At 40.2% G+C, this 18,290-nt stretch overlaps 1 protein-coding gene across 42 annotated transcripts in view; it reads left to right on the top strand.

The window, feature by feature from the left end:
• Positions 1-18,290, top strand: part of PTPRD (protein tyrosine phosphatase receptor type D) — a 1,852,740-nt gene that overhangs the window by 1,334,786 nt on the left and 499,664 nt on the right. For 40 of the 42 annotated variants that reach the window (XM_038769706.1, XM_038769750.1, XM_038769737.1 and 37 more), the window contains one exon: positions 5,227-5,256. The exons of the other annotated variants lie outside the window; for them this stretch is intronic. The gene's annotated coding sequence lies outside the window, so the exon portion shown is untranslated. The remainder of the gene's footprint in view (positions 1-5,226; positions 5,257-18,290) is intronic. 42 annotated transcript variants of the gene reach the window in all.

Below are 18,290 nucleotides of genomic sequence, written 5' to 3'. Positions count from 1 at the left end.
AAATGGGTTTACATGGAATTGCACACAGTATTGGTGTTGCTTTTAAGAATGCTTTCAGAAAGTCTGACACTACATTTCTAAAGGAAACAAATACATTGAAATTCCCTGATAGACATTTGTGTGTGCAAACACACACACACACACACACAATTGTATCCATGACCTTTCTATCCAAAACGATGCCATTGATGCCCTTGAGTGGGTATGTAAATAAAGCAGCCTGGCCAAGTGACAAGGGAAAGGTTTAGGAATCAGAGGATGAGGGTTCTAATCTCAGCTCTGCCACTTGTCCGCTGTGTGACCTTGGGCAAGTCACTTCACTTCTCTGGACCTCAGTTAACTCATCTGTAAAATGGGGGTTGACTGTGAGCCCCAGGTGGGACAACCTGATGACTCTGTATCTACCCCAGCACTTAGAACAGTGCTTGGTACATAGTAAGCGCTTAACAAATACCATCATTATTATTAACTGAAAATTTGAATATGGGACTCATAATCCTGGCATCCTTGTGTGAACAAAAGGCCATTCCATTTCTTGTTGCATTTTCATGTTTGAAACCCTTGGTTCTGCCTTTATCTTTGCCTCTTTCTCTCCTGATATGTTTTGCTCTCTTTCCCGAGAGCAGCATGCACTGCTGATTAGTACTTGGGTAATTCCTCCCAGTTTTTACCAGTCAATCAATCAGTCAATCAATCAATCGTAATTATTGAGTGCTTACTGTGTGCAGAGCACTGTACTAAGCGCTTGGGAAGTACAAGTTGGCAACATAACTTGTTGGCAACATAACCATACCCTGGAAACATTTCCTGTGCCCCACCTTGCATTTGGTTTCCCAATTTTAGTCTTCCAAAAGCAGCCATTTGGATATCGTGCTGTTGCTCATTCTCTTCATGTGCCTCACTTTAATGTAGCACGGATGAAGTGATCCTAGCTTCAAATAAAGAAGTTTGAATTATAAGGTCACACTAAACATGTTTTGAGTTAACTTTATTAGACATGGATTTATATTTGATGTAATTTATATCTGGTATTTAATTTTATCCTCTTTGTATTTCTTCATCTTGGAAATGGAACAATGGAAATGGATAGTTTTGATTTTGTTATCTCTGAGGATCTTTCCAGTAAAGACTGGGTTTACTTTATCCTGGTGTCCCCTTGAATCTTTCTATATTTCTATCTAGTTATTAAAACTAGTGCTTTCAGAGAGCTGCCTAAATGTTACTCTTCCTTACTGAGGGAACCTGTTTCTTCAAATCCATCAACTACGAGGAGAGATCAGTTGAGAGTTTTGTCTTGTTCTCTAAGATGATCTGTTATATTCATGCATCAAAAACGCTGGTGGATTATCAGAACCTCCTGTACTTGTGGGTGAGTGAACTACTCTTCCACACTCCCTGAAGAGTGGCACAGAGGTCGGAGAAATATTCGAATCTGGGTAGCTGGGGTGGCCAGGTTACTCAGCCGCAGACCTCCTTCCCCCACTATTTTCATTCTGCGTCAGATTATATTGCCCTTAGACAAGTACAACTTTATCAATGTTACTGCAAACCCCTTCTTTCTGTGTACTAAGTCAATTAAGCCTTGTGGATTTTTTTGTTCTTCTGTAGTGCTGCGATTGCTGACTAAATTGAACAACAGTACCAAGTAGATTATTTAGGATATTATTATTGCTATTATTTAGATGATAAGTGCTGATTGAAGTGCCTCGGGATATTGTACTAAACATTATGAAAATATATACATTTCAAAAAAGATGTTCTTCTGTGCAATTTCAGGTCCATTATTTTAAATAGACCTCATTCAAGTTAATTTAGCCACAGCTTAATTTAGTTAGCTCCGTGTTTAGTTTAATGTAAGATTCCTAATAAACTGGAATGAGTTAATAAATCTCTGGGCCAAGAGACAGAAAGTAAATATTCCAGAGATATGTGTATTCCTAAAGCAACTGAAAGGTGCACAGTGCTTTGAAATATATCAACTATGTCTAGTGGGAAAAATCAACATGAAGCCATTTAAGTCAGTGCAATTGATTAGAATCTTCCCCATTAAATGTACTCAATATTATTTCTTTGTAATTTATTGCACCTTTAAAATAAGAACTGAATTCCTGAGAGAGCATTTGAGTTTTAATTTCACTGTATTGAAAAGACTTACAATCCTAGGGCTCTTTCCAGCATTTGTACTATTTAACAGTTAATCACTCAGTAGTATTCACTGAGCTCTTACTATGGGCAGAGCACTGTACTAAGCACCTGGGAGAGCACAGTAGAGACAGTGCACATCATCTTTGCCCTCAAATAGCTTACCAATAAATGGGGAAGACAGACACAGACTGGAGAGGAGTAGAGACTCTAGTCAGGAAGATTTGAGGGAAACCTAATGCTGTAGTGGAAGGGGGATATTACAAGTGTTTGAACCAGCCTGGTGACAGTTTATTTGGAGAGAATTGGGTGTATCCTGAGGATGCCATTCTGTAAGTTTGTCGTGGGCAGGGAAAGTGTCTGTATACTCCCCCATTTGCCTAGTACAATGCCCTGCACACAGTAAGAGCTCAATAAATATGATTAAATGAGTGTGGAGGAAAAACTGATAGAATGAGCTGAGAGACTACATATGGGGGATTGAAAGATAGAGCAGCACTCAAAGGTAATACCAACTTTATAGGTTTAAGAGATGAGGAACATGGTGGTGTGATAAACAGTGATCTAGCCAAGCTAGGTAGAGGGGTCAATTTTATCTTTTCTCCCGACTAGTAGTTTTTGGCTTTTTAAATGGTATTTGTTAAGCGTTTCCCATGTGCTAGGCACTGTGGTACACACATGGGGCATACAGTAGTCTTAACCCCATTTTACAGATGAGTTAACAGAGGCCCAGAGAAGTGAAGTGCCTTGCCCAAGCAAGCACAGCAGATATGTGATGAAGTCGGAATTAGAACCCACATCCTTCTTACTCCCAGGTCCGTGCTCTATCTATCCACTAGGCCATGCGGCTTCCCAGCCGCTTGGGAAGTTTTTGTGTTACTGCCATAGTCTGTGGGAGATATTCCTAATAGTCATGAAAGTACAGTGCTCTGCACACAGTAAGTGCTCAATAACTATGATTGAATGAATGAAAAGCAGTTGCTGTCCCTGATAAACTTTTTTGTAACCATCAGAGTATATTTGTTGTTAGGCATTTTAATATTCCATTCCCAGATTTTATAGCCTTTGGTTTTGTACTCTACCTTCGATTTAATTGGGACTAGATTTTTGTGGGGAAGGTTACAGAGAACTGCCATCCTAAGTGATTAGGGGTGGGGGAGGGTTGAGGAACACATTCAGTTCCTCATTCAATTAGCATTAGTATTCAGGTTGCATTAAGGGAAGAAACAAACAAATAGTGTAGTTCCTCATGCTTTTCTAATAAAGGATGATGCAGCCGTAAAATGCTGACCAGGCAAAAAAACTACTATGCAAAGTTGTATTGATTTTTTTTTTTTTTTTTTTACATCTGTAAAGTGTCTGCATTGTGGCCTTTGAAGTTCTTAAGATCCCAGTGTTTACAGATTCTTGCTTTCTGGCGGATTTAGTACTACTAGTTTCTGGAGCTTGTAAGGCAATGAAGAGATTCTATGATGCACGCAACATTAGTGGGTGGTGTATTATCCTGAGTTAAATATACTCTTACTTGGTACAAAGAGTCAACCGGTAACTATTTGATAGTAATGTAAATTCATTCATTCATTCAGTCATATTTATTGAACGCTTACTGTGTGCAGAGCACTGTACTAAGCGCTTGGGAAGTACAAGTTGGCAACATATAGAGACGGTCCCTACCCAACAACGGGCTCAAAGTCTAGAAGGGGGAGACAGACAACAAAACAGAACATGTGGACAGGTGTCAAGTCGTCAGGACAAATAGAATTAAAGTTAAATGCACATCATTAACAAAATAAATAGAATAGTAAATATGTACAAGTAGAATAGAGTGATAAGTCTGTACAGACATATATACAGGTGCTGTGGGGAGGGGAAGGAGGTAGGGTGGGGGGGATGGGGAGGAGGAGAGGAAAAAGGGGGCTCAGTCTGGGAAGGCCTCTTGGAGGAGGGGAACTCTCAGTAGGGCTTTGAAGGGAGGAAGAGAGCTAGCTTGGCGGATGTGCGGAGGAAGGGCATTCCAGGCCAGGGGGAGGACGTGGGTCGGGGGTCGATGGCGGGACAGGCGAGAATGAGGCCCATTGAGGAGGTTAGCGGCAAAGGAGCGGAGGGTGCGGGCTGGGCTGGAGAAGGAGAGAAGGGAGGTGAGGTAGGAGGGGGCTCTGCATTTGGTGAACATGTAATTATTCACAAGTCCTTTATTAAGGGCAACATAATTGAAAAATGAAATACACTGGCATTCAGTATCGCTTCTTATTATAATCTGCTCCCAAAACCAAATTTCACTTTTCACAGCGCTTCGCACATAGTAAGCGCTTAACAAATGCCATCATCATCATTTTTTATTGCTTGATAATACAGCTCACTGATTAATAAGGTAAATGGTAAATTGACTCTTCAAGTGTTTTATAGACCTCACTTGTTTCCAGCTTAAAACAAATGAAACTAGTTGACACCTTGAAGGAAATCTAATCCAAATCTTCTGCTGGCCTTAAAATGTGACTTGCAAATCTTTCATTATTATTCTTAGAAATATAGCATTGTTTCTTTTTATTAATTTTAGGTGAATGGTCTAACCCCTGGTAGATCATTGTAATAGTCATTATTATTATGGTATTTTATCAGTCAGTGATATTGAGTGTTTAATTTGTGAAGAGCACTGTACTAAGTCATTGGAAGAGTACAAAACAAGAGAGGTGATAGTCATGTTCCCTGCTCATAATGTGCTTACCGTCTAGAAGTATTGGTTAAGTGCTTACTATGTGCCAAGCACTGTAATAAGAGCGAGGGTAGATACAAAATAATCGGGTTGGATTATCCTGTCCCGCATGGGGCTCCCAGACTGTCAACTCACTGAGGGCAGGGAATATGCCTATCAACTCTGTTATATTGTACTCTCCCAGGTGCTCTGAACAGGGTAAGTACTCAATAAATACTTTGAAATTGGTCTCCTTTCATTCCCCCCTCTATTGTGAAAATCATGAAATGATCTGAATTTCCATACACCAAATAAATGTATGACTTTGTCTCCTCAGATAAATGTTTTTTATTGTCGTTCATAAAGGCATTTTTGCTTTTTTTTTGTTCCAGCCCCACTTGGAAGTGAGGCCAGTCACTGAGGTATGTAACGTTAACTATGAAATAGCCATGCTTCTGTACATTTCACTTCTCTAATACTGGCTTGGGCTGCATGAGGCAAAACTAAAAAGCTAAGGGGTCAAACAATATAACACACTTTACTCAGCTAACTTTAGGAATATTTCCATAGGACTATACATATACATGTAATACTAGTCTAGTATTATATATCTATACAGATAATATATACTGGTCTAGAATCAAGGACTGGAAGATGTGGTCACTCAAGACCAATGACTGGAAGCTTTGGGTGACTATGGATCAGAGATTTGACCCATAACCTCCCTACCCAACTCTCTGCTGACCACATCCTTGATCTTCTCTCTCACAATTGGAGCCCCAGGCCACTCCTCCCTAGGATCAAACCCCTTCTGTTCACTCCCGTCTAACCCATCCTTCCCCTCTCGTGATCCCTCTCTCCATTTTACCATTAAAATGCAGTCTATGACACTCCCAGTCCAGGGTGAGCAGATTTCCCTCATCCCTGACCTATTCCTAACCCAGTCACAACTTCCCCTCTTCGTCACTGAGTCCCAGTTGGCTCGGGATGACAATGCCCCTCGTGCCGTTGTCTCCTGAAGGGTCCTCACCTACTCCCATTCACCTTGACTCTTGGGAAAGGGAAAGGAATTGGTCTGTTCTTTGCTCTCTTGTGCCACATTCACCTCATCACTCCCTCTACATCCTTCACTTTCTGTTTCTTTGCAACTCACCTATTACACCCGCCATAATTAGTAGTCATAGTCGCCTACCGCAGCACCCTGCCTTACATCTGCTTTTTTGAAGAATTCTTGACATTTTTTTCACCTTCTTAATCTCTGTATTCTCCCCTGAACTAATTCTCAGGTATTTCAATACCCACATGTTTTTCTTGATGAGCTGTAGGCTTCCTCTAACTCCTGAACACTGCAGCTATCCTGCTCTACCCTACCTAACCCATCTGCCAATTTATTCATAACCTGGACCTCATCATCACTTGTAACTATAAAATCTCTAACCTCACCAACTCTCAAATCCCACTTTCTGACCACAACCTCCTCACCTGCCCTTGCTCCCACCCAACCCCTCTTTGCATAATTGTTCTGTACCTCCAAAGACACTTGTTATTTCCCCTTCCACTTATTCCAAGCCATCAATCAATCAGTGGTACCAGTTAATAATAATAATAATAATGGCATTTACTAAGCGCTTACTATGTACAAAGCACTGTTCTAAGTGCTGGGGAGGTTTCAAGGTGATCAGGTTGTCCCACGTGGGGCTCACGCTCTTAATCCTCATTTTACAGATGAGGTAACTGAGGCTCAGAGAAGTGAAGTGACTTGCCCAAAGTCACGCAGCTGACAAGTGGCGGAGTTGGGATTTGAACCCATGACCTCTGACTCCCAAGCTCGCGCTCTTTCCACTGAGCCAAGCTGCTTGAACATATTGTATGCAGAGTACTATATTAACTGTTTGGGAGAGTACAGTTCAGTGCTTAGAACAGTGCTTTACACATAGTAAGCGCTTATTAAATGCCATCATTATTATTATAGTGCAACAGAGCTAATAGGCACGATCCCTCAAGAAACTCACCATCATGCCTCATTTGGACTCTGTATCCAACCTTCCTTCTTGATGCACAGATCTACTTCCTAAACACTGCCTTTTTCACTGAACTCAACTCCGATTGCTCCCTAAAGCTCCTTTGATCTTCCACCATCAGCCTTCAGCCTTGGATTACTTCATAGTGTGCTTCCTCATACCATAGACAGCAGTTGGTGGAACTAGAGCAAGTAGGAATGAAATCCTTCCACTCTCCTTCAGACTCTTGGAGTGGGTTTTGTACATTCGCTTTCTCCACTTTCTCTCCCCCAACTCTCTTTTTTACTCACTACAGTCCTGTTTCTGCCCTCTTCATTCCACTGAAACAATTCTTCCTGTGGCTCCTAATGATCTCCTTCTTGCCAAATCTAACAGACTCTACAGTATCCTAATTTTCCTTGGCTTGTTGACTGCCTTCAAAAACTATGGATCACTCCCTTTTCCTGGAAATACTACCTAATTGTAGTTTTAATGATACAGGCTCTCCTTTATCCCTGTGCAGTCCTACTCATTGTCTTTCGCTGGCTGTTCCTCTGCCTTCCATTTCCTAATTGTGGGTGACCCTCAAACCCCCTTGTCTTCTCACTTTGCCTCAGTAGGTGAACTCTTCTTGTTCCTAAGCTTCAATTTCCACCACTATGCATATCATTCCCAAATCTTTCTTGCTAATACTGACTTCCTTCTCTCTATCTCAGTTTCCTTTGTCCACTAAATTTCTACATGGATATCCAAGGTACCTCTACCTCAGTATGTCCAAAATTGAACTCCTTACTTCCCTCCCAAATCCTTTCCTCCATCCAACTTTCCCATTAGAGTTGACACCACTGCCATCCTCCCCACCCCTGAGTCCTGCAAATTTGGAATTATCCTTCACTCTTAACTCCTTTTCAGGTGCCATATTCAGTTTTTCACCACATCCTGTTGTCTTTTCCTTCACAACATTTCTGGAATTTATCCCTTCCTCTCCATCCTAATGGCCACCACATTTATCATATCCCAATTTGACTACTTCCTGTCATCTTCTGATGATGATAGTGATGGCATTTGCTAAGTGCTTACTATGTGTTAAGCACTGTACTAAGTGCTGGGGTAGACACAACAGTATAATCACATCAGACACAGTCCCTGTCCCACACTACACAGTCTAGATTGTAGGGAGAACAGGTATTTCAATGATAATGATGATGGTGATGATAATAATGATTACGGTACTTGTGAAGCACTTACAATGTGCCGAGAACTGTTCTAAGCATTAGGGTAGAAACAAGCTAATCAGGTTGGACAAAGTTCTTGTCCCACATGGGGCTCACATTCTTAATCCCCGTTTTATAGAGGAGGGAACTGACACCCAGAGAAGTTAAATGACTGTCCCAAGGTCACACAGCAGACATATGGTAGAACTGGGATTAGAACCCAGGTCCTCCATCTCCCAGGCCCATACTGTATCCACTAAGATGAGGACACCGACACTGTAAGCTCCTTCTGGGCAGGGAACATGTTTACCAACTCTGTTATATTGTACTGTCCCAAGTGCTTAGTATAGTGCTCTGTACACAAGAAGTGCTCAATAAATACAGTTAATTGGAATTAAAGTGAAAGAAGTTAAATAACTTCCTCAAGGTTGCCCAGCGGGCACGTGGCAGAGGTACTGTTAGAATCCAGGTCTTCTGAGTCCCAGGCGCATGCTCTTCCTACTGGATCATGCTCTTTCCACTGGTCTCCCTGCCTCCCATCTCTCCCCTTTTCAATCATACTTCATTCTGTTGCCTGGGATCATTTTCCTAATGCATTGTTCTGCACACAATCCTCCACTCCTCACAAACCTCAGAAATCTCATGAAAGAGAAACTCCTGACCGTTGGCTTTAAGGTAATAATAATAATGATAATAAGGGCATTTGTTAAGTGTTTACTATGTGTGAAGCACTGTTCTAAGCACTGGGGGGGAATACAAGGCGATTAGGTTGTCCCCCATTGGGCTCACAGGTTTAATCCCCATTTTCCAGATGCAGTAACTGAGGCCCAGAGAAGTGAAGTGACTTGCCCAAAGTCACAGAGCTGACAAGTGGCAGAGCCGGGATTAGAACCCATGACCTCTGGCTCCCAAGCCCGTGATCTTTCCACTGAGCCACGCTGTACTCAGTCTGCTCTCTCCCTCCTATTTTTTCCAGACTTTTCTCCCTCTGCACCCCAGTTCTCACTCTTCTTTCACTTCAAGCTTTTCTGCTTGTGGTGGAACATTTTCCTGCTACCAAGCTCTTGCTCATGTCCTTCTGCTTCCAACTCATAGATCACTGCTCTCCTCATTGTCAAAGCTGTTTGGAAATCACACCTTTTCCAGGACTTTTTCTCTACACCAAGGGAGCAGCATGGCAGTTCTAATCCCGGCTCCGCCACTTCTCTGCTGTGTGACCTTGGGCAAGGCACTTCACTTCTCCGTGTCTGTTACCTCATCTGTAAAAGGGGCATTAAGACTGTGAGCACCACATGGCAAAAGCACTGGGTCCAACCTGATTTGCTTGTACCAAATCCCTGCACTTAGTAAAGTGCCTGGAGCATAGTAAGTGCTAAACAAATAAAACAATTATTATTATTATTATTATTATTATTGCAATAATCTAATTTCTAATCTCCCCTGTTCGTATTTCCTTACTGCGTCTCCAGGACATCTGTGTCACTTAAGTCCTCACAATCTCCCATAGAGCTTTTATGCAAATATTATGTACCCTATTACTTAAGCTCTAGCTCAAATACTAGATTATCAATTCCTTAAGGCCTGGGATCATGTCCAGTAATTCTACCGTAGTCTCCCAAGTTCTTTGCTCACAGAAGGCCTTCAGTAAATCACCATCGATCTCCCGATTGATTGTTTGATAATGGTACCTAGCTACAGTAGCGTTCAAGGGACTGGGAACTTAATATTGCTGTATTCAAGTCTCATTCAGAAAAGGAAGCTGCTTGTTGCAGATAACAGATACCTGCCTTTCCTCATCACACTCAGCACAGATGTAGCTTCCTATCTCCTGCTTCTGACTGTTAGTGCTTAAATGGTCCTTTGAGGTTGCCAGCTCCTCTTTAATACAAATGAATTTCAGTTTTTTCTACCCTAGGTTTCAGTGTTCTCTTATCACTTGAAAGTACTGTGCTTTTTGCTCTCATGAAGGAGACTTTCAAAGACCTCGCCCCCTCTTCCACTACCCACATCAAAGAACTTCCAGAAACCAAGAAGAGTTAATGTTTTCCCAACTTTCATCCCCAAAGCAGGCCTGCAGGCTTTGTGTTGCTATGGCTTCTCTTTCCTTTCTTGTCGGAGGAACAGCTGTAAAGACAACTGGGTGTTTCCGACTCTTCAGGATTTTCCCCTCCCAACCTCTCCCTATTCGGAGGGACTAAGGAAGAGAGAAAAACAGCTGATAGGTAGGGTGGGCTGGCAGCTGCATTTACTCTCCTGTTCTCTCCTTCTGGAAACAAAGTGTCGGGATTTTTTTTTTAAACATAAATGTTCAATTTGGGTGTGATCTTTGTTGTTGTTGGATGTTGCAGCAGAGAATGTTCCTTCAGTAGAGATTGCTGTAGCTGAGTAAGAATCCGCTGTTTCCTAGGGGAAATCTCTGGGACTGAAGGGTGGGCACCATTCCACCCACATAACAACTGAAACGTGTTCACAATTCAACACCACAGGACTATACAAAAAAAATCAAATTTCTACCCATTGGCTAAAAACAGACATGAAAAAAGCTTATTTTTCCCCATGTAAGGCCTAATAAAGAATCATGATTGACTAGAGAGATTTTGAGACATTCCATGCTATGTGGGTATAGGGAATGATAGGTTTTCATTTTCTTCCCGGATGGTTATTGACTGATATTAGATCTTAATTTTTCTGTCTAGTGTTAAGCTATGTATTTTTATTCCACGCTGATCGGGGAGCCTGGCAGACAATTTTTGTTCCCTAACTCTGCCCCCTGAATTGAGACGAAACAAAAGGCTAGCCTCCCGGTACTAATAATAATAATGGTATTTAAGTGCTCACTGTGTGTCAAGCACTGTACTAAGCACTGGAGTAGTCCTTTCCTGGAACTCAGGGAGAAGAATAGATATTTAATCCCCATTTTAGAGATGAGGAAACTGAGAAGGTAAGTGACTTGCCCCAGGTCTCACAGCAGAGAAGTGGCAGAGCCATGATTAGAACTCAAGTCCTCTGACCCCGGGGCCCGTGCTCTTTCCACTAGGGCACTGTGAAAGGAAAAGATTTTTGAGAAAGAGATGTTGACAAGTTTTTCTACAAACTATTAATGTGGTAGCACTGGGTAATTGGACTTCCGAGAAGTTTTGCTTGGTACACTTTTTGAATAGGGAAACCTGCTTCAGGAGGAATTCATTAAGGGAACACTGTTAGCAATCAGCTGCTCAGTGGGTAGCTATAGGGTGAACTACAGTTGTTCACGCACTACAAATAGAGGAACTTATTATTGGGCTTGGTTGTTTGACATTTTTGAGAGGTATGGGCCTTCTCTGAAGTTCTGTGCTTTGAAGAAAAGTGGCTATCTTTAAAGATAAATAATTCTGAGCAAATGGCATGCAAACACTAAATCCATGCATATGCAATGGCATGGCAAATTGTGAAATTCCTCTAGAACGTCTTCTTCCTTTGTTTCTCCAGAGAGTAAGAGGAAATCATGTGGCTTTAGAATCCCTTTGTTCAGCTTACTGGAGATTTATTGAACACTTTTACTTTTTGAATTGTCCTTATGAATTCTCTTTCCGTGAAGTTTACCTGACAGCTGATATTGGTTTGTGTTAGTTTCATGATTAGCACACGATATATTGATTAGCAAAATATAAAGAATTCTGCGATGAACACACTGTTTAAAAGATGCCCTTTTGAAGGAGAAAGTCTTTTGTGGGGGGAGAATGGGGCAAGGGGAGAGGCATGATTTAATAATAAACATAAGCTCTAAATTATTACAGCAATTCCCTAAAGGACTTCTAGGAACAAAGGTGCCTCTCTGCATAGTCAGTATACATTTCTGGGAAAAGCTAAATTTTAAAAAGATACTTTTAAAAATCCACAACTTAAGAATAGGGGGTTTTTTGTTGTTGTTGTCATGAAAAGAATTAGACTTTGCCGAGATACAAAGCATAAGATGTATAATAATGAAGAAATCAATCATGATAAAGTCTCATGTGCTAAGCACTTTCTTTCCATTTTGCTTTATGGTTTTGAAAAATAATAGGGTCAGAAAGAACTGATGGGAGCAAGTGATTAGATTGAGTAACCATAGAGCATGTTTAGAGAGCAATTGTCTTAGAGAAATCTATTTCTTCTAGGACCGATGTTGGGACTATTTACCTGCCTGACAACATCAACCAAAGGGTTCATTATTGGTCTTGCACTTCCTATTAGATATAATTTCTCCCCAAAGAACTGACATATTATTAGTAAAACTGGGATGGTTTAAATGAAGAATAAATGAGGTAGTAATAGTAAGAGTACCCTTAGCAGGTGTCTAGAAGCAAAGCCACTAATTTGTGTCACAAAACTCTACTGGGTTACACTTTTTTTTAACAACAAAATCCATTTCAGTGATAATGGTCCATCCATATAACCCATCAGTGTATATTAGCAGAAGCAGCCTGGCCTAATGGAAAGAGCATTCATTCATTCATTCAGTCATATTTATTGAGCGCTTACTGTGTGCAGAGCACTGTACTAAGCGCTTGGGAAGTACAAGTTGGCAACATATAGAGACTGTCCATACCCAACAGTGGGCTCACAGTCTAGAAGGGGGAGACAGTGAACAAAACAAAACATGTTAACAAAATAAAATAAATAGAATAAACATTTACAAATAAGAATAAACCTGTACAAATAATAAACATGTACAAATAAATGGGCTTGAGAGTCAGAGGACCTGGGTTCTAATCCTAGATCTGCTACTTGCCTGCTGTGTGACCTTTGGCAAGTCACTGAACTTCTCTGGGCTTCTGTTTCCTCAACTGTAAAATGGAGGTTTAATGCCCAGTCTCCCTCCTACTTAGACTGCGAGGCCAACGTGGGACAGGGAATGAATCTGATCTTTTTTTTAAAAAAAAATGACATTTTTAATGTAATTTTATGGTACTGTGTGCCAGGCACCATACTAAGGACTGGAAAAGATACAAGCCTATCAGATTGGACATGATCTATTATCCATGTCCCACATGGGGTGCACTGTCTTAATCACAATTTTACAGGAAACTGAGGGACACCGAAGTTAAGTGACTTGCCCAAGGTCATACAGCGGACAAGTGGCAGAGTTAGGATTAGAACCCAGGCCTTTCTACTTTTCTGATCTGTATCTCTACCCCAGCCCTTAACAAAAAAACAAACACACACACACAATATGAGTCCCAGGCATCCAGAGGAGAAGATAGTTCTTTATATCCTTCGCACGTTTTTTTCTTTGCCTGTGATCCAGCCCAGGAAGAATGGAAATTAGCTATTGTTTCAGAAACAATGATCTAGGATACAAGGATTTCAGACTGCATTGGAGCAATCTTCAGTACAAATTCAGGAACTTACTAGCATTCCCATGCCTCTTTTTGAGAGTGTTTACTGGAAGGTATTCATGGTGAGGCATGGCTGTACACTGTCTTTGCCTAGAGCCAACATGTGATCAATTGAGCCACAGGTCTTTCTTTAGACATGTATATTTGCATTGCTTGTTCCCTTTCCTCATCATGGTATTCATGAACTTCTAATGAAGATTCAAAAAAGGACAGGGCCTTTCCACTTCCCCTGGATAAAGCACAAAAAACCCCAACAGACTGAACAGGTTTTTAAACTAAAGGGAACATAGTATTTTGTCCCTGACAAGAAACTCCTTTATGTTCCTCATGGGCAGTATTTGTTGATGTCACCAGTCAAATTAGAAGCTGAACATCACTTGCCTAGTTCGTGAAATGCTAGGATGGATTTTAAACCGTGTTCTTTCTGAAATTAGAGTATGTGAAATCATGGATTAAAATCTGGTTTTATGTAGTGTTCTAGGAAAACCTTGTATTATTCTATTTTCATTGAAAAATAAGTATACTTGCTGTCTCTTCCCCAGTAAAGATGTTGCCAAGGAACAGGGTTTTGGGTGTGCAATGTCTTCTTTAAAAGCCTCGGGATTTCAAGGAAAGGACACTCAGTGAAATTGCCATGGGATGTCCCACTTTTATAACAAGTCCATTTTTGAAGTGTAATATTTTATGGAAGTGGAGAACGACTCAGGAGAGTCCAAAAATGATCTTTTTGCTTGTTTTGGATTCTTTGATTATGTGTCAGGTGAAAGAATGACTTATCTGGTAATTCTAGCTCCCAACAATGTAAAAAGTCAGGGTTAAACAGGGGTAAATTCCATCCATGAGTTTGCAAAATGATATCATCACAGGGGATTAAAACACATTATTTAATATTTTACAGAGACTTCTCCTTAGGCCTGAGAACTTTCATTTCTACAAAGCCATGTTAAGTATCTAATTTTAAGAACACTAGTGGCTTTATTACTAAATTTATGGCCAAGGCATCTACTTTTTCAGGTATCAACATGTAAATTGTTGGTATTTTAAAACAATGTTTAAGACTAATAAATCATTTTAATAAAATAAAATTAAATCAATTCCTTAATCCAATCACTTCCAAATGAAATCAGCAGCTCCAATTGCCTGATTTTTTTACCATTTCATATTTTTGTTATATTGATCTTGATGAATTTATTTCAAAATTCAAGATCACTTTTATTTATCTTCCAATTCAAGATTGGTTTACAAATGGTTTTAATGCAGTTTGAAATTAGTCCGATTTTCTTTCTGTAGGAAGTCACTATATAGTCTTCCAAACGATACTCTGAAAACTTCTGGAATCATGGTTGCAAACTGTCAAAAAAAACCTTTAAGGTAGATTGGCTTTATTTGTATTATTAAAATAGCTCGTTCAGTTCAGCCAAGCAATATTTTAAAGTTTAGCCAAGAGTTTGAATACAATTAGCTTGGAGCCATTTATACATTCCCAAAATGTACTGTTATATTACTAAGCATGTAATATTATTTGTTTCTCTATTTACTTTGACCACTCTAGTATTAAATAAAACTGATAATAATAATAATAATAATAATAATAATAGTATTTATTAAGCACTTGCTGTTTGCCTAGCACTGATCTAAGCACTGCGTTAGATACAAGTTAATCAGATCAGATGCAGTTTCTATTCCATGTGTTTGTCTTCAGCACCTTGGATTCAGGGAGCATTTCATGTCTTTATTCAGTTCTTTCAAAGTATCTCGGATCATGCCCTGCACTAGGTAGGTTCTCAATAAATAATAATAATAATAATAATAATAACTGTGGTACTTGTTAAACACTGGACTAAGCGCTGGGGTGGATACAAGCAAATCAGGTTGGACACAGTCCCTGTCCCATATGAAGCTCACAGTCTCAATCCCCATTTTACAGATGAGGTAACTGAAGCATAGAGAAGTGAAATGACTTGCCAAGGTAATGCAGCGGACAAGTGGGTGGAGCCAAGATTAAATCAATTCCTTAATCCAATCACTTCCAAATGAAATCAGCAGCTCCAATTGCCTGATTTTTTTTACCATTTCATATTTTTGTTATATTGATCTTGATGAATTTATTTCAAAATTCAGGATCACTTTTATTTATCTTTCAATTCAAGATTGGTTTACAAATGGTTTTGAGTCCCAGGCCTGTGCTCTATCCACTATACCATGCTGCTTCTCAAATACTACAACAAATAACTTCCACTACTACTACCACCACCACCCAGATAGTTTATTTCAATATCTACTGATAAAAAATTTACTTCTTAGACACATCTAAATTTCTCTTTATCATTTCACATATGATCACAGGGTCAGTTAAAATAATAGGAGCCTCTAAACCTCTGGAGTAACCATTAGTCCATTTATTTCTTGTTTTTCAAAATTAAAAATTAATTGAAAATTTTCACCCAATGTTCCTTTAGCCAGATATTCATTTATACTGTCAAGTAGTGAATACTTGACGAGATAGTACTGAGATACGGTTTTGAGAGGAACATCCACACACAAAAGCACCAATAATGGCATCTAGCCATTAGCTGTCATTTTAACTTTGAGCAACCAATTTAAAAGGTTTGCTTGAATTAGTCTCACATCTTGGCTTTATATCCCACCTGGTAGTAGTATGTCAACTTTTCTGAGACTTCCTCAAATGTGTGATAGTTTTGTTGCCGAATTGTACTTTCTAAGTGCTTAGTACAGTGCTCTGCACACAGTAAACACTCAATAAATGTGATACTTCCCAAGTGCTTAGTACAGTGCTCTGCACACTGTAAGCGTTCAATAAATACTATTGAATGAATTGAATGAATGAATGAAAATATATTTTATTACTTGATCCAGAGTGCCCGTTAATTGTCCTAACCACAATAATTTAGCCTGACACTAGGAGTGTCTTGTTTCCTTTTTCTAGAAAGTGAATTACTGAATTTCATAAAATCTATGTTCCTGTCAAATTATATAGAGCACATTTTCTGAAAACCTAGAATGCAGAACGAATTCTGCATTGTCCTTCTTAGTGTTGGGAAGTGAAATGAAAACAAGTCAAACATTCTAATTTTGTTAACACAAAAGTAACTTTTTCCCAAGCCCTCCTTTTCAAAACCTTTTCCCAGATGTAGAGGAATTGATTCTGTTATGATAACTGTGATATTTACTAAGTGCTAGCCACCATACCAGCACTGGAGTAGATTCAAGATAATCTGGTCAGACACGTCCCTGTTCCACAGATTCTTCATGGAGTAGGAAGAACGTGTATTTAAACCTGATTTTGTGTAGGAGGGACCTGAGGCACAGAGAAGTTAAGTGACCTCCCAACATCAAACAGCAGGCAAGTGACAGAGCCACAGTTAGAACCCAGGTCCTCTGACGATCCAGCCCTTTCTACTCGGCCACGCTATTTCCCTAATTGTTTTGTGTCAGAATATTCTAATTGATATTGATCCTCAACTCATGTGCTTTATCAGTCGATTTATCAAACACGAGGGATGAGTGAAACCATTCTTCATGTCAGTCTGCCAACAAGTATTTACTGAATCTCTAAAGGGCATATAGCACTACATTAAGTACTCTAGGAATATATCTCTCTGTTGCCTGAAGCTATGTTACAGCAAAACTCTTTCTGGGAAAGATGCTAGGTTGAACATTTTAGGAACTGCAAAATAGATCTGTCACTTTGGGAAAGCAGGTACGTCTAGCTAGGGCTTGATGAAGAAAAATCTGTACATTCACAGAAGTCTGCTTACCGATGTGAGAATCAGGAGAAATACCCGCACTGGAGAGTATGAATGCAAATTTTGGGCAAAAATATTTCCAGGGAAATTCTTACTCCCAATAAATAGGATAAACACCTTAAAGGAAACTGTCAGCATTAGCAATAAAAGATTTACTGTGATATATTTCTCCATTATAAATGCCACTGTAGTAGTAAATGATAATGATGGCATTTGTTAAGCGCTTACTATGTGCAAAGCACTGTTCTAAGCGCTGGTGGGTGATACATGGTGATCAGGTTGTCCCGCGTGGGGCTCACAGTCATCATCCCCATTTTACCGATGAGGTAACTGAAGCTCCGAGAAGTTAAGTGACTTGCCCAAGGTCACACAGCAGACATGTGGTGGAGCCGGAATTCGAACCCATGACCTCTGACTCCAAAGCCCGTGCTCTTTCCACTGAGCCATGCTGCTTCTCTAATGACGGTATTTGTTAAGTGCTTACTATGTGCAAAGCACTGTTCTAAGCGCTGGGGAGGTTACAAGGTGATCAGGTTGTCCCACGGGGCGGCTCACAGTTTTAATCTCCATTTTCCAGATGAGGTAACTGAAGCCCAGAGAAGTGAAGTGACTTGCCCACAGTCACACAGCTGACAGTTGGCGGAGCCGGGATTTGAACCCATGACCTCTGACTCCAAAGCCCGGGCTCTTTCCACTGAGCCACGCAAATATGATAAGGGTGGTATTGGACTTCCCAAGCGCTTAGTCCAGTGCTCTGCACACAGTGAGCGCTAAATAAATACGACTGAATGAACAAATAATAAAAATGCCACTATGATGATGATGTCCTTCAGGAAAAGGGGTCGGCGGGGTCCAAAAAGATGTATACCTTCCCCCTAACTTCTAATAGTATACTGAATGTAATGTTAATTTAGTTGAGTTAAACTTTCTATATGAGTTTGCTAACAGAATCTGACATAAAAGCCTTTGTGAAGAAGCTTGATTGGTTGGGTTACCATAGCAACATGGTTGAATGGAAGAATGATTTCCTTTAGGAACCCTTCCTGAAAGCTGTTTTGTACCCTGTAACGATATCTCTAGATTGCTATCCCTTATACAGAGGTGAACAGAGATCACAT

This window comes from Tachyglossus aculeatus, chromosome X4 (genome assembly GCF_015852505.1).
Source record: "Tachyglossus aculeatus isolate mTacAcu1 chromosome X4, mTacAcu1.pri, whole genome shotgun sequence".
NCBI lineage: Eukaryota > Metazoa > Chordata > Mammalia > Monotremata > Tachyglossidae > Tachyglossus > Tachyglossus aculeatus.
The sequence above is the reverse complement of the archived record's forward strand: the minus strand, read 5'-3'. Positions and strand labels throughout refer to the sequence as shown.